This window comes from Pogona vitticeps, chromosome 1 (genome assembly GCF_051106095.1).
Source record: "Pogona vitticeps strain Pit_001003342236 chromosome 1, PviZW2.1, whole genome shotgun sequence".
Classification (NCBI taxonomy): domain Eukaryota; kingdom Metazoa; phylum Chordata; class Lepidosauria; order Squamata; family Agamidae; genus Pogona; species Pogona vitticeps.
In genome coordinates this window covers 187,840,270-187,852,401 of record NC_135783.1, presented here as the reverse complement: position 1 = coordinate 187,852,401, position 12,132 = coordinate 187,840,270, and the positions used below count along the sequence as shown (strand labels likewise).

General features: G+C 37.9%; 1 long non-coding RNA gene across 1 annotated transcript in view; it reads left to right on the top strand.

The window, feature by feature from the left end:
* The window catches only part of LOC140701622 (uncharacterized), a 128,838-nt gene extending 117,247 nt beyond the window's left edge, over positions 1 to 11,591 (top strand). The window contains exon 2 of the long non-coding RNA XR_012080530.2: positions 1,112 to 11,591. This is a non-coding gene — a long non-coding RNA (uncharacterized LOC140701622). The remainder of the gene's footprint in view (positions 1 to 1,111) is intronic.
* Positions 11,592 to 12,132: the final 541 nt, after the last annotated feature.

The window sequence follows — 12,132 nt, the reverse complement described above, 5'->3', positions numbered from 1 at the left end:
ATATTAAATATATAAAAAGAAAAATCCTAGAAATATATATTTCTAAAAGTTGCAGTTACCAGAACTAGCCACTAGAGGGAGGTAAATACCATGCTATGTATAGTATTCGCTATTCAAATAGTGTTCGCTATAGTCTGCATTTTTCAGCATCCAGGGGAGCTTGAAACTCGAAACCCCAGATCCTACTGTATATACTGCCTAAACCTGGAGACGTTAATTTGTATCATATAAGAGAGGCAATTCCTCAAGTCCCTCTCCAGGGGTTAAAATGACAGCTGTGAATCACAAATACTAGATTACTGAAACATTTATGTAAAAGGTGGGAAACCTTTTCCACATGTTCAGAGGCAATTGATCTTCATGTAAAGAAAGTGTAAGCCGTTTCCTCTCTCTCTGAGGAATGATTTTCTGGTATTTCAGAGTGGGACTTGCCTGCATACTAACATGTCTTCCCTACCTTGACATCTTGCATGAAAACCTGAGTAGCAACTCAGTGGGTTTATGATTTTCTGCAATGATCTTTCCTACAATATGGCTTGGGATCTCCTCACTGAGAGTCCAGGGTGTTTCCCTCCATGTCTTTCTGCTGGTGGACAAACACCTGTTTATTTTCACTTTGGCAACAGATTTTGCTTGCGCACTCAGTTGTGTGATGCATTTTCTTTTATTTGCGCATTTTTAAATTGGGTTGCAATGCTTTTATTCTTTTTTTGTGTTTTAATTAATTACATCATTGAACTTCACCATTTGTGGGAGGGAAGTAGTGCATAAATCAAGTAAATAATTACAAATAAAATCAATGAGACCGAAATCTGGCCAATGTGTGTCTCAAAGCTTTATGTCACACATCAAAGGAGATTTTGCCTAAAATAATAGCAATCTATTTACAAATATATGTATGGAAACCCCTGGACCAGAGTTTCTATCTGCCTCTGTCCAAAGTCCATCTTCCCCATTAATCATCAAGGAAGATAACAATTTATTGTCTAAATGTCACTAGCTCTGTTGCACTATATGATGTGTGATTCTCTCACAGTCAATAGTTTCCTTTCCAGAAAATGGATTGCTTATTGACTTCTTTCCCCCTTTTCCCATCTTGTCACCTGTGTAGGTTTTTCTCTCTTTTATCTCCCATTGCCAGACGTGATCTGTGAATGCCCCGGAGAAGCTGAGAAGCTAGTACTTTTCCAAGCGTCATCAAGCTCACTCTTGGCTGAGTTTTTAGAAGACACCAGGTTGGATCAAGATCTCATCATTATTGCAGTAGACCCAAGAAAATAAATGAGACATTTATTTGACAAGTGGATGAGGGAAATTCTGCTAGAACAAGGTTTTGATGGTTGGCTCAGTCATTAAAATTTGCCTTGTATATAAATGATCTCATTGTTTTCAGAGTCCTATCTTGTGACTTCTCTGCTGCTTATAAGAAAGGCTGATGTCATATTTCTTATGTGTGTTGGATAAAATGCATTCATAGTGGTGTATCAGTATGTGAATATGAGGAATGAAACCAAACTTCATTCTTTTTTTTTGGGGGGGGGGAATTTTCAAACTTCCATTTTACAATTAGATTTTGGGAGAGTGCACACACAGACAAACACACCTTTGTGCATATGTCTGTGTTGGACAGAAGAAGGAAATCTAAAATGTGAGAGCCATGTAGGACCAAAGGGCTGTCTAATCCAATGTTCTGCCTCCACAGTGATTGTCCTGAATCTCCCAAAGTATCATTCAGCTTAACAAGATGCTCTAGAATTATTAGTCCCCCATCCTATCCACTTTTTTTGGTATCATGCATAGTTTTAGGTATCTTTATGATGCATCCCACTGCTCACCTATTTTCCTAGGCTACGTATCCCCATGTGCTGTAATATTTCCTCACTGGAGATGTTTTCCAGGCTTTTGATCATTTTAGTTGCCCTTTCCCACAAACAGTAGCATATAAGGAAGAAGGAGGAAAGGATCTAGTGGATCACATTTCTTTGGCCACAGCCTATATGTAAGAGGAATTATAGAAGAATCAAAGGTCCCAATGTACACCAAAAAGATTAGATGGATGAGCATGTGAGACTCAGTGTTTTCACAGCAGCCACTCAAAGATGGAACTTCATTTATAGGGAAGGCTAGACAAGTGCAATACCTACTGTTAACTATATTTTTTAAAAAAACAAACATTGGAAAGATTTTAATATAATTTTGTCTTTTTTCAAATAATGCTTTACTTTTTACTCTGTCATGATTTATTACTATTATTTTAAACAATGCATTACTTTGTGGGCAGAAAAATCAATATATGAATATGAATCAACAAAGGTACAAGGATATGTGTGTCTGTCTTTGCTTCAGCTCCAAGACCGTGAAACCTAGACAACCAAAACTTTATGTGCATACTAAGTGGATCCTAAGTGTTATTTCATTTTAGAAATGGATAAATAATTCTAATTAATTGAGAACTGGTTGCAGCCTGCATTACAGCCCCAATTCATTATATGTCAGATACCGGGATCTTCAGGAGCAAGACTACAAAAATAGTAGTCTTGTGAAGAAGAAAAAGAAGGGTTGAGGTTTAGTCCAAATATTTACAACTCGTTTTGAGGGTGGTTAAAATTAATCTACTCAAGCTTTCACCAATGGGCTTTCTGTCTGCTGAAACAATACAGGTCTCACTTCTGTCTAATGCAGCTTGCCTGGTGTAATTTGGGTAGCCTTGGTTATTACTGAATCCAAGTATATGAATGTGTGTGGTTCTGGGTATGTACACACCCAAACGTATAGAATGAGATTATAAATTCCTTCTGCCAGATATGTAGAGGTAAGAAAGTGGATGGAAAGAGAAACTAAATGAGCAATGAAGGCAGAAGAACAGAAAATAGTGAGAAAGAAAACACAAGGAAAAGTTATATACAACAAGGACACTAAAAGAGCAGATTAAGAAAGAATTATCCCTTTCCCCCCTTTGCCTTTGCTTTAACTCTTTGTCACAATGAATTGTCCTGAAAAAAGACCAAAAAATCCCTATTTTATTTGATCAGAATCAAGTCTGCTTAACGATCATCATAGTGACTTGTGAAATGTAGCTAAAATTCAGCAAGAAAGGTTATAAAAGCTTGAACTCATCTGAAGAACAGAGATTTATCTTCAAGCATTAAATGCTACTATAAAAGTAATAAAGGATCAAGCAGTTAAAAGGACTGTGAAACACCACATGAGAAGAATTCATATGTTGCAGGACCAGTGAAGGTGCAACTGTCTACTGTTATTATTTAATAGAGATGGGCACAAACTGGACTATGAACCAAAATAAGCCCATGAACCAAGCTGGTTTTGTGGTTCAGTACGTGCAAGCCATTTTGTGGATGTGAAACAAAATGTCAAACTTTTTTCCGCTCAGTGTTTCATTTTGCTCCAGCGAAATGGATGCCCCCCTAACCCCCTTCCCATGGCCCTGCCACCTCCTTACCTGGTTCTGCCACCTGCTCTTCCTCCATCTTCAGAGGCAGCAGTCTGGCTTCTTTTCCAGGAGCTGGGCCTGATGTCACTGTGTATGCAAAGGGATGCCCATGGAAAGGAAGATAGGCCTCTGTCTGTGAAGATGGTGGTGGCAGAGGAGGGAGAGGAGGAAGTGGCAGGACCAGTTAGGGAGGCAACAGGGCAGTGGAAAGAGGGCAAGTGGGCAGCGCAGCAGAGGGGGTGGAGGCATGAGGCTCCCCTCTCCAAAGGCACAAGCCAGAAAAACGAACTACCAACTAGTTCATTTTCCTGGGGTTCAGGAGTGCTTTCATGGGTAGCCACAAACCATGAACCACCCCTATTCATCTTTTTTCCAGTTCGTACCCATCATTATTCTTTAATTCTTGAACTGTAATACCACATTTAACTATCCCTTATGCCATTTTTTTTCTGGACTGGATTAAGGCTACATAAGGGGTGAACTGAACTTTTTTGTTGTTTTTTATTTTGATGGCTTTGCTGGAGATTTATATCTGGGTGCAACAAGTGGTGGAGGCAGTAACTGCATCTTGAAGATAAAACTATAACTGCATTTGGAATAGAAAATAAACTACTTTTTTTGCCAATCAACCAAGGGGCAATATAATAATATTCTCTTTATATATATTCTCTTAGTATAGCATATTAATATCTAACACATTTTTGTAATCTTTCTTGTTCTCAACTTAAAACATTTTACACTACAATTACTAAGCTGTCAATTGAAGACAGATAAATTAAGAGTCAAAGGATAACAGTTCAATAAATCACACAAGCTATAAAGGATATGAAAAAGGACACAGCATCATGGAGTGGCAGCAACTTATTATAAAAGTCTCAAAGGAAAAACGTCTTTTTGCCATTACAAAAAGTGTAGAGATATAAGTGAAAAGAACATATTGCCAACATCTGGGCAAGAGGTTCATATGACTTTAATACATATGGAGAGTAATGATCCGATGTTACAACAATCATACAAGCCTATTTTGTTGTTAAATGGGGACAACAAAAATTTCACGTTTGTTGTAGCTGAAAGATTAAGGAAATTCATTGCTAAAGTGACTCATCCAGATAAAGCAGATTTTGTATCAAAAAGACATATGAAAGATAATGTTTGTTTTGTAATTTTAAAAAAGGAGAAAAGGCAACCTTTATTCCAAGATGCAGAAAAAGCTTTTAATAAGGCGTCATGTTTTTTTTTAATTTTCTTTCTTTTCTTTTTTTCTTTTTTCCAAAAACACTGCAATATTTCAATTATGGTTCCAGATTCTTGAATTGGATTCTTGAATTGGACACAAAGTATTTACACCAACTAACATTCAAATACCATAATTAATGGGGTTTTAACAGACAGATTTAAAATGGATAAAGGTTGCCAACTGTCTTCTGTTCCTCTTATTCTTTTTATGGAAGACTTTGTTTCTAAGATTAGACATGACTCTAAAACCGAAGGGCTTAAAATAGACTGAAAAGAGTTTAAATTAAAGAGTTATGCTGATTATGTGGTATAATTGCAGCATGTAATGAAACAAATTGAAAAGTTTCAATCTTTTTCTGGCTATAAAATTAACAGGACAAAACCCAGAATTATCTTAAAATCCTTGCCAGACCAAGAAGAGGAAAAGACCAAAACATTTTCATGATGTGACATAAAAAAAACTGAATCAAATATTTGAGAATAAATCTAACTGGTCAAAATAATATACTTTTCAAGGACAATTACAAGATAATTTGGTAAATTACTCAAAAAGAATTTGAATATGGTCCAAGTTAAATTTATCTTGGCTAGGAAGAATCTCAACAATAAAAATAAATGTATTACCAAAATTAAATTTTGCTTCAGATGATTCCAATTACAATTTTTAAAAAGACTGAAGGTTTTGCAAAATGAATGAATAAGTTTATATTGAACAGCAAAATAAATAAATAAATAAATAAAAATAAAGTTTAAAGTATTGTAAGATGAGAAGAGGAGGTTTGGCACTACCTAACATTAAACTACATTATCAAGCTAATTTTTTGGATATCAAATTGAATAAAAACAAAAAACAAAAGAAAGACTGAAAAATTAGAATCCTCAAATCTGAATGATGGTCTGCATAATTATCTTTGGATAAGAAATCAATTTACAAAAATACAACTCAAAGTAAAGAGAGATAATCACAGACAGCTAATTTTTTTAAAAAAAAATTCAGTCCATAAATCTCGACAATAATTTCACCACTAGGTGCATATTATGATCAACATGTAAGGAAGAACGATTGCTTTATAACCTACAGATATATGATAAATTCACAGGGCAAATTAAGTCATGGCAAGAAATTAAAGAAGGGAAGGAGATACAATGACTGATCTACTTACAAATTGCTTCTATATTCAAGAAAGTCCATAGAAGAGCAGTGGTAGGATCATGGGTCACATATCATTATTTTGCCATTGCTCAATTAAAGATCACTTCAACATGCCCTTATACTCATACTTCTTATAAACAACATCTCAAGACCTGGGTGTAATACTAGTGGATTTAAGCAGCAGTGCTTAGGATTGCAATAGATTTGGGATTGCCCTTTTACTTATAAAAAAGGGTCACTTTTTCCTGGATGATGTATTTTATGAAAGCAGACAAACACCGGTGCTCCCTGTTACATTGCTGTTTATATCCTGCCACATTCTGAAAAATAAAATAAAAAATCTGGTGAAACACTAGCCTTTGTTGATATGGTGACACTACATGGGAGTAACTTGGAGATGGGCACAAACTGGCACAATGGTGGTTTGTGATGGCTTGTGGTTCAGCAGGGTCCACAAACCACAAGCCATATTGATTTATTCTTAAATTAAAATTATTTATATTTTTAAAAATGAAATTATTTAAAAATATGATTTAAAAAATGAAATTAAAAAATTGCTTGGTTGTTTCAGGCACAATGAAGCTGAGCTCTTTTGTGGGGAACAAAGTGAAAGGAAACACCAATAATGAAAGCGTTCTGTGTTCCATTTCCCTTCAAACATGTTTGTTTCTTTTTATTCATGGTTTATTTTGTGCCTATCTCTAGTATAACTAGATAGCTGAAAGGTTTTGGCCTGGACTGGTCTGGATTGTGCTAAACAGCATCACATTGAGGTGTGGTATGTCATTTGGGCTTACCACCGAAGAATTGATGCTTTTGAACTGTGGTGCTGGAGGAGGCTCTTGAGAGTCCCCTGGACTGCAAAGAGAACAAACCTATCCATTTTGAAAGAAATCAACCCTGAGTTCTCATTGGAAGGACAGATCCTGAAGTTGAGGCTCCAATACTTTGGCCATCTCATGACAAGAGAAGACTCCCTGGAAAAGACCCTGATGTTGGGAAACTGAAGGCAAGAGGAGAAGGGGATGACAGAGGACGAAATGGTTGGACAGTGTCACCGAAGCAACCAAAATGAATTTGACCTAACTCCAGGAGGCAGTGGAAGACAGGAGGGCCTGCCGTGCTCTGGTCCATGGGGTCACGAAGAGTTGGACACGACTTAACAACTAAACAACAACAACAAATGTCATTTGGGGCAATCCTTGCATCCACAAGCAAGGGTCAACTACGCTGCATTTTAAGTGACCCTGTTTAGCACAATCAAGATCTTTTTCCCTTTTAAAGGGAAATATTTCACCAGATTATTAAGTAGCTGGCTGGGTGTTGCTTTGGTGGAGCCATTTAATTATCTTGAGAAATGGAAAGTTTCTTTTCTGCTTACCATTGGAGGGCAAAGGAGAGGAAGTTTTCCCTTTCTTTTAAAATTGTTTCTAGCATATCAACAGAACTTTGAAAGGTTTTCAAATTTGTTTTAAAGCCATTTCAAAACATTACTGATATCTTATGTCAGCATCAATTAAAAAGAAATTGAAAACTTCATCTCCCTTGGAAGCTTCTCATTTTTCAAGATCTTTACCAAAAAACCTCATCTTAACCCAAACAGCCACCTACCAGCCAGGAACCATACCAACCAATCAGCTCACACTTTCTTCCACTCCATTACATCTCTGTAGTGATTTAATTGTCTATACCGTCACAATCTAAGCTACAATTGTCAACCAAATCTCTTGTAACTTATTGTACATAGCAATGCGAGCCCATTTGAAAATACATTTGCAATGTAGAATCTTCATACTGTGCTAGCTGGCACAGAAATGGGATTCAGGCCATAAACATCAACTAAAATGGTGCCCTAAAATAATAAAGCAGAATTTTACCAGGTGGGAGGTGGATACAGCTAGGGACAAAATACCCACCCCAGTTCTCTATCACATATGTTGATTTCCAAATATGGTGGAGTCACTCTGGTGACAACTTTACAGAAAGGACAAAATGTCATTAAAATGGGGTGATGAACAGAACTCATTCCTAGCAGCCAGCAGTTTCCATTTTATAACATCTCTTTCTTTCTTTGTCAATATGTATCAAAATCTGGAGATAAGGAAAACAAATATTTTGGTTATGTATGATTCTGTAAATCCTAATTTGTTCTTCCTGATTGCTTGTCCTTTTCTCAGCTGAACAATTGCTATTTCCCAACCAAACTGGAGTTTGTCCTAGATAAGAGAGATTTCTCTACAAATGCAGCATTCCGTGTATGATCAAAAAACAATAGCATGTGCCTTGCTATAGTTTCCATTCCAAAGTTTCTCCAAGTCTGACTTTAAAGAGCAAAAGTTCACCATGAAAAGGCAGATGTGCAAGTGCCATCAATCACAGGATACCACAACCAGAGATTTCTCAGTATGTCACTCACACACAATTTAGCATTCCAGGACAGTTGCCCATTAAATCATATATGAAATTGCCTTATTGACCTTCAAAGCACTGCAGTGACTTGATCTTGCTACTTCACAGAACTGCTGTGTAATTATCCTGCAAGTTGTTCCCCAGGGTCAAGCAAAGCTTGCTCTCCTGTCATTTGAATTGAAATCATTGGCAAGGATGGCTTTATAAATTGCACTCCATTTTTAGAGTTCATTACCCAAGAACTGTTAACAAGGGGTGGGGTCAAGCTTATAGGAGTTCTCCTGTCTGAAAATCACTGGCTATAAAACAGCACTACGAGAAAGCTAACACCATTGCAGGTCAGGCTGATGAGATGTGCACATGAAGCTCCGAAGGGCTGGTGGCGATGGCAAGCTTCCTCGGCTTTGAACAAAAGCAGTGTGAGGAAGATGACTGAAACAGTGACATCATACAACAGCAGATGGAAGAGATCCTGTGATGCTGAAGCAGCAACAAAGATCTCATCAAGCATGGGGGGGGGAATGACCACTTTACATTGAGGCATCAACAACAACAGAACCTGAAAATAGCCAATAGGATTTAAAACCCACCTCAAACTATAGTGGGATTGGATGGATGTTGTCATTTTGATGACAACTCTTTGGGGATGGCAGGAAACAGATGTAATTAATGAAGATAAATTATGCCACTCAGAATAAATTAGGGCCAAATCAATTAAAATACCATTGCAGAAGTGGGATCTTTGGAAGACCCAATTAAAACGCACATATAGCTGCCATGAAAGTGTGCCATTTTGAAAACTGGAAAGACAGGAATACAAGACTCTGGTGCCTGTTTAGCAGGATATGAAGATATGTAAGAAGAATTTCCCCAATGCCTGTAGGTACCCTTCTGCATTCTCATCTTGCTGAGTTTTTTTGGGAAGGGAGTTCTTAGCTGGCTGGTTCAGATGAGGTCTAAAACTCAACAAACCCTGGCTCCCAGCACTGAAAAATACAGCCTGCAAAAGTCAATAAACTCTACCCAGCCACAAGGACTGCACACAAAAGACCAGCTAATGACACCCAACAATCACAGTGACAGATCATCTCTCCCCCTTATCAGAACAATATGCCCACAACAAAAAAACATGCTGATAACCATAATCACCCAATCTCCTGAAAAGGACAAAAAGCTGATCGCACAACTATAAATACTCACCTGTCCCACAAACTGCACCAGAGCACAGATAGAGTTCTGACTCCTGTCCTCTGAAGATGCCGGCCACAGAGACTGGCAAAATGTGAGGAAGGAAAACCTTAAGAACACAGCCAAACAGCCCCCCCCCCAAAAAACACACACACCCTGCAATAACCACGAGTGAGGTGTCCTTAAAAGGGGAGCAGGTACATCTCAAGTTACAAAGATCCAAGATGGATCACCTGCAGAGTTGAGGCAATATTGTCCTTGGACCCTGTGAGCTTCAAAGCAGTGGCCACTTACTTGAAAGTTAGGAGGCAGATGGAAGGGTTCATTTTGTGCTGTTGATACAGTCACAAAATATATAACCTGCAAGGCCTTCCAACATTTGGGGCTGAGCTTCATTAAGCAGAACCGTCCACTTGTTCTGGCTCAGAGAAATATTATTTGTAACAGCCAAGAGGAATATGGAACCTGATAATCAATGGTAGCGTTCTCATTGTTAACAGTTGTGTGGAGCGGTTGATGCACGGAAGCATTCAATTGCTTGGAGTTTTAATTATTCTTTTTAAAAGGAGAGTGTGTCACTCAAGTGAAGCAATTGCAAACGTGTGATATTCTGGCAGAGTGAAGGGCCTAAGTTCCAGATTTGTCTCTTCGCTGAAATGGCTATATTGGAGTCTATGCAAGTGAAAGCAACATTCTATCCTGCTACCAAACAGTGTCAATGCATAGAACTGGAAGTGGCACCGATCCGGATTAAATCTTGTCACTGTAAATTATCCTATGGGATTACATTAAAGGGTGTAATGAAACACAGTGAATAAATCCCGCCCTCTAAAAATGGACCCTTCCGTTAATAAATAGACAGATTTAATAAACCATTTGAATGCTATAGTTTCTTACCACTGTAGGAAGCACTGTCTGGGGGGTAGGGAGGGACTGAGCACTCTGTAGCTTAAAAAGGCACTTCAAATGAGTACACCTGAGACCTCTCCCCAAAGCATCATGGCAAATTGTTCTGCTCTTAAAAGCTGACAAGGAAATTTCCTGTCAAACTGCACATTCTTCAGCAACCCAACTATTACTGAAGAAGTGTGTGAAACCTCATTGAGATGCACTTCACTGTTTCCAGGCTGACAATCCCCATGACAAAGAGGGTGAAGACACAAGATTCTTATTTCGTGGCATCTTGAGAGATGTTCTATTCCCATGTCAGACCAGGGCTTATTCTTATCCATGGACTTTTAAGGCTGACTTCACATTGAGCCACCTCCACCCTCAGAGAGCTCTTCCTGAAAAGCACCTGTCAGCAAATAGTGCCATTTTCTTTCAGCTAGCCTTATCCTTCTCATAATGTTTGCGATTTCACATTTCTGTGGTTCAACTGTTAAAAGGCTTTGAAAGAGATGAAATTCCACAGCCCCCAAGTTCAGTCTTTTCTTTCGTATCCTGATAAAATTAATTGGATCATTTGGGGGAGCAAAAAAAAAAAAGTGCCTACAGAGAAGAAACAAGAAATGAGAGAAAATATAACCTGGAAACCTGAAAAGAGAACAAAAATGGAGTTGCAGGTGTGCACTGGGCCGTTCCTCTTTAATTTCACCCTCTAGTATTTTTCTCGCATAGAGTTTTCTGTGCATGATTTTGTAAAAAGAAACGCTGTTAGTACACACTCCAAGTAATCAAAGTCAACTGCTAATCAAGATTTGTTTGATTCTGTCGGATGTGATTCTCTCATTGATACCCCTGTTCAGAATGATCTGTTGTAGGGAGCCGATTGTCAGGTTTCCCCACAATCATTTCTCATTAGAAAAAAAAAGTCATGAAAGCAACAATGAACAGGCAACATGAGGTTATAATGCTTGTTCTCCCATGGGGGGAAACATAGTCAACATTCAAACAAAGTGGAAGGGAGGAATGTTCAGAGGCAGCATTTGCCATTGCATACTCAATCAATTAGCGGTAGCAAGGATCATAGACTCTACACGGATCAAGTCCATGGATACAAAAATGCTTCCAAGGGCTTCCAGCCTCCTTTTCGAAATGCATGAATATTCACAAAAATACATCAAAAACTCAATAAGAAAGATAAGTATCAACCCCTACTAATTTTCACCAAAATATACTTCAACTTAGAATTTCACAACAATGTTCACAAAAGACCTTGATTGCTTTGGTTTTTAATTAATTCACTGGTTAAAGGTGAATGCTTGCATTTAGGCTGCTTTATACCAACCCTGTCTCCACCTGAGTGGTTTATTTATTTATTTAATTTATTTTATTTATTTGACTTGTATGCCGCCTGCACTCTGCAAGAGTCTTTGGGTAGCTTCCAACATCAATTAAAACAATTCAGTTAAAAACAGACATACTAAACACCAATATGGTTACATCTACTCTATAAAAGCAAAATTTGTGGGTTTTTTTTTAAAAAACCACCCACCCCTTCCTGTTACAAATAAAAAACAAAAACATACCATTCTGTCTACAGGCCGCCGATCAGCTGATCGGCAGCAGATAGGCAGCCCTCCCCCACAGCCAGCCAGAGATACTGTATTATTTGTCGTTGACACTGAAGAGTTTAATTAGGACTGATAGCAAAGGCATTTCTCATCTTTCTAAAGCATCATTTAAAGATTATTTGATCAATAAGGGTTGTGTACACCCTTCTGAAAGGTATATTTATCAATCAAGATAGTAT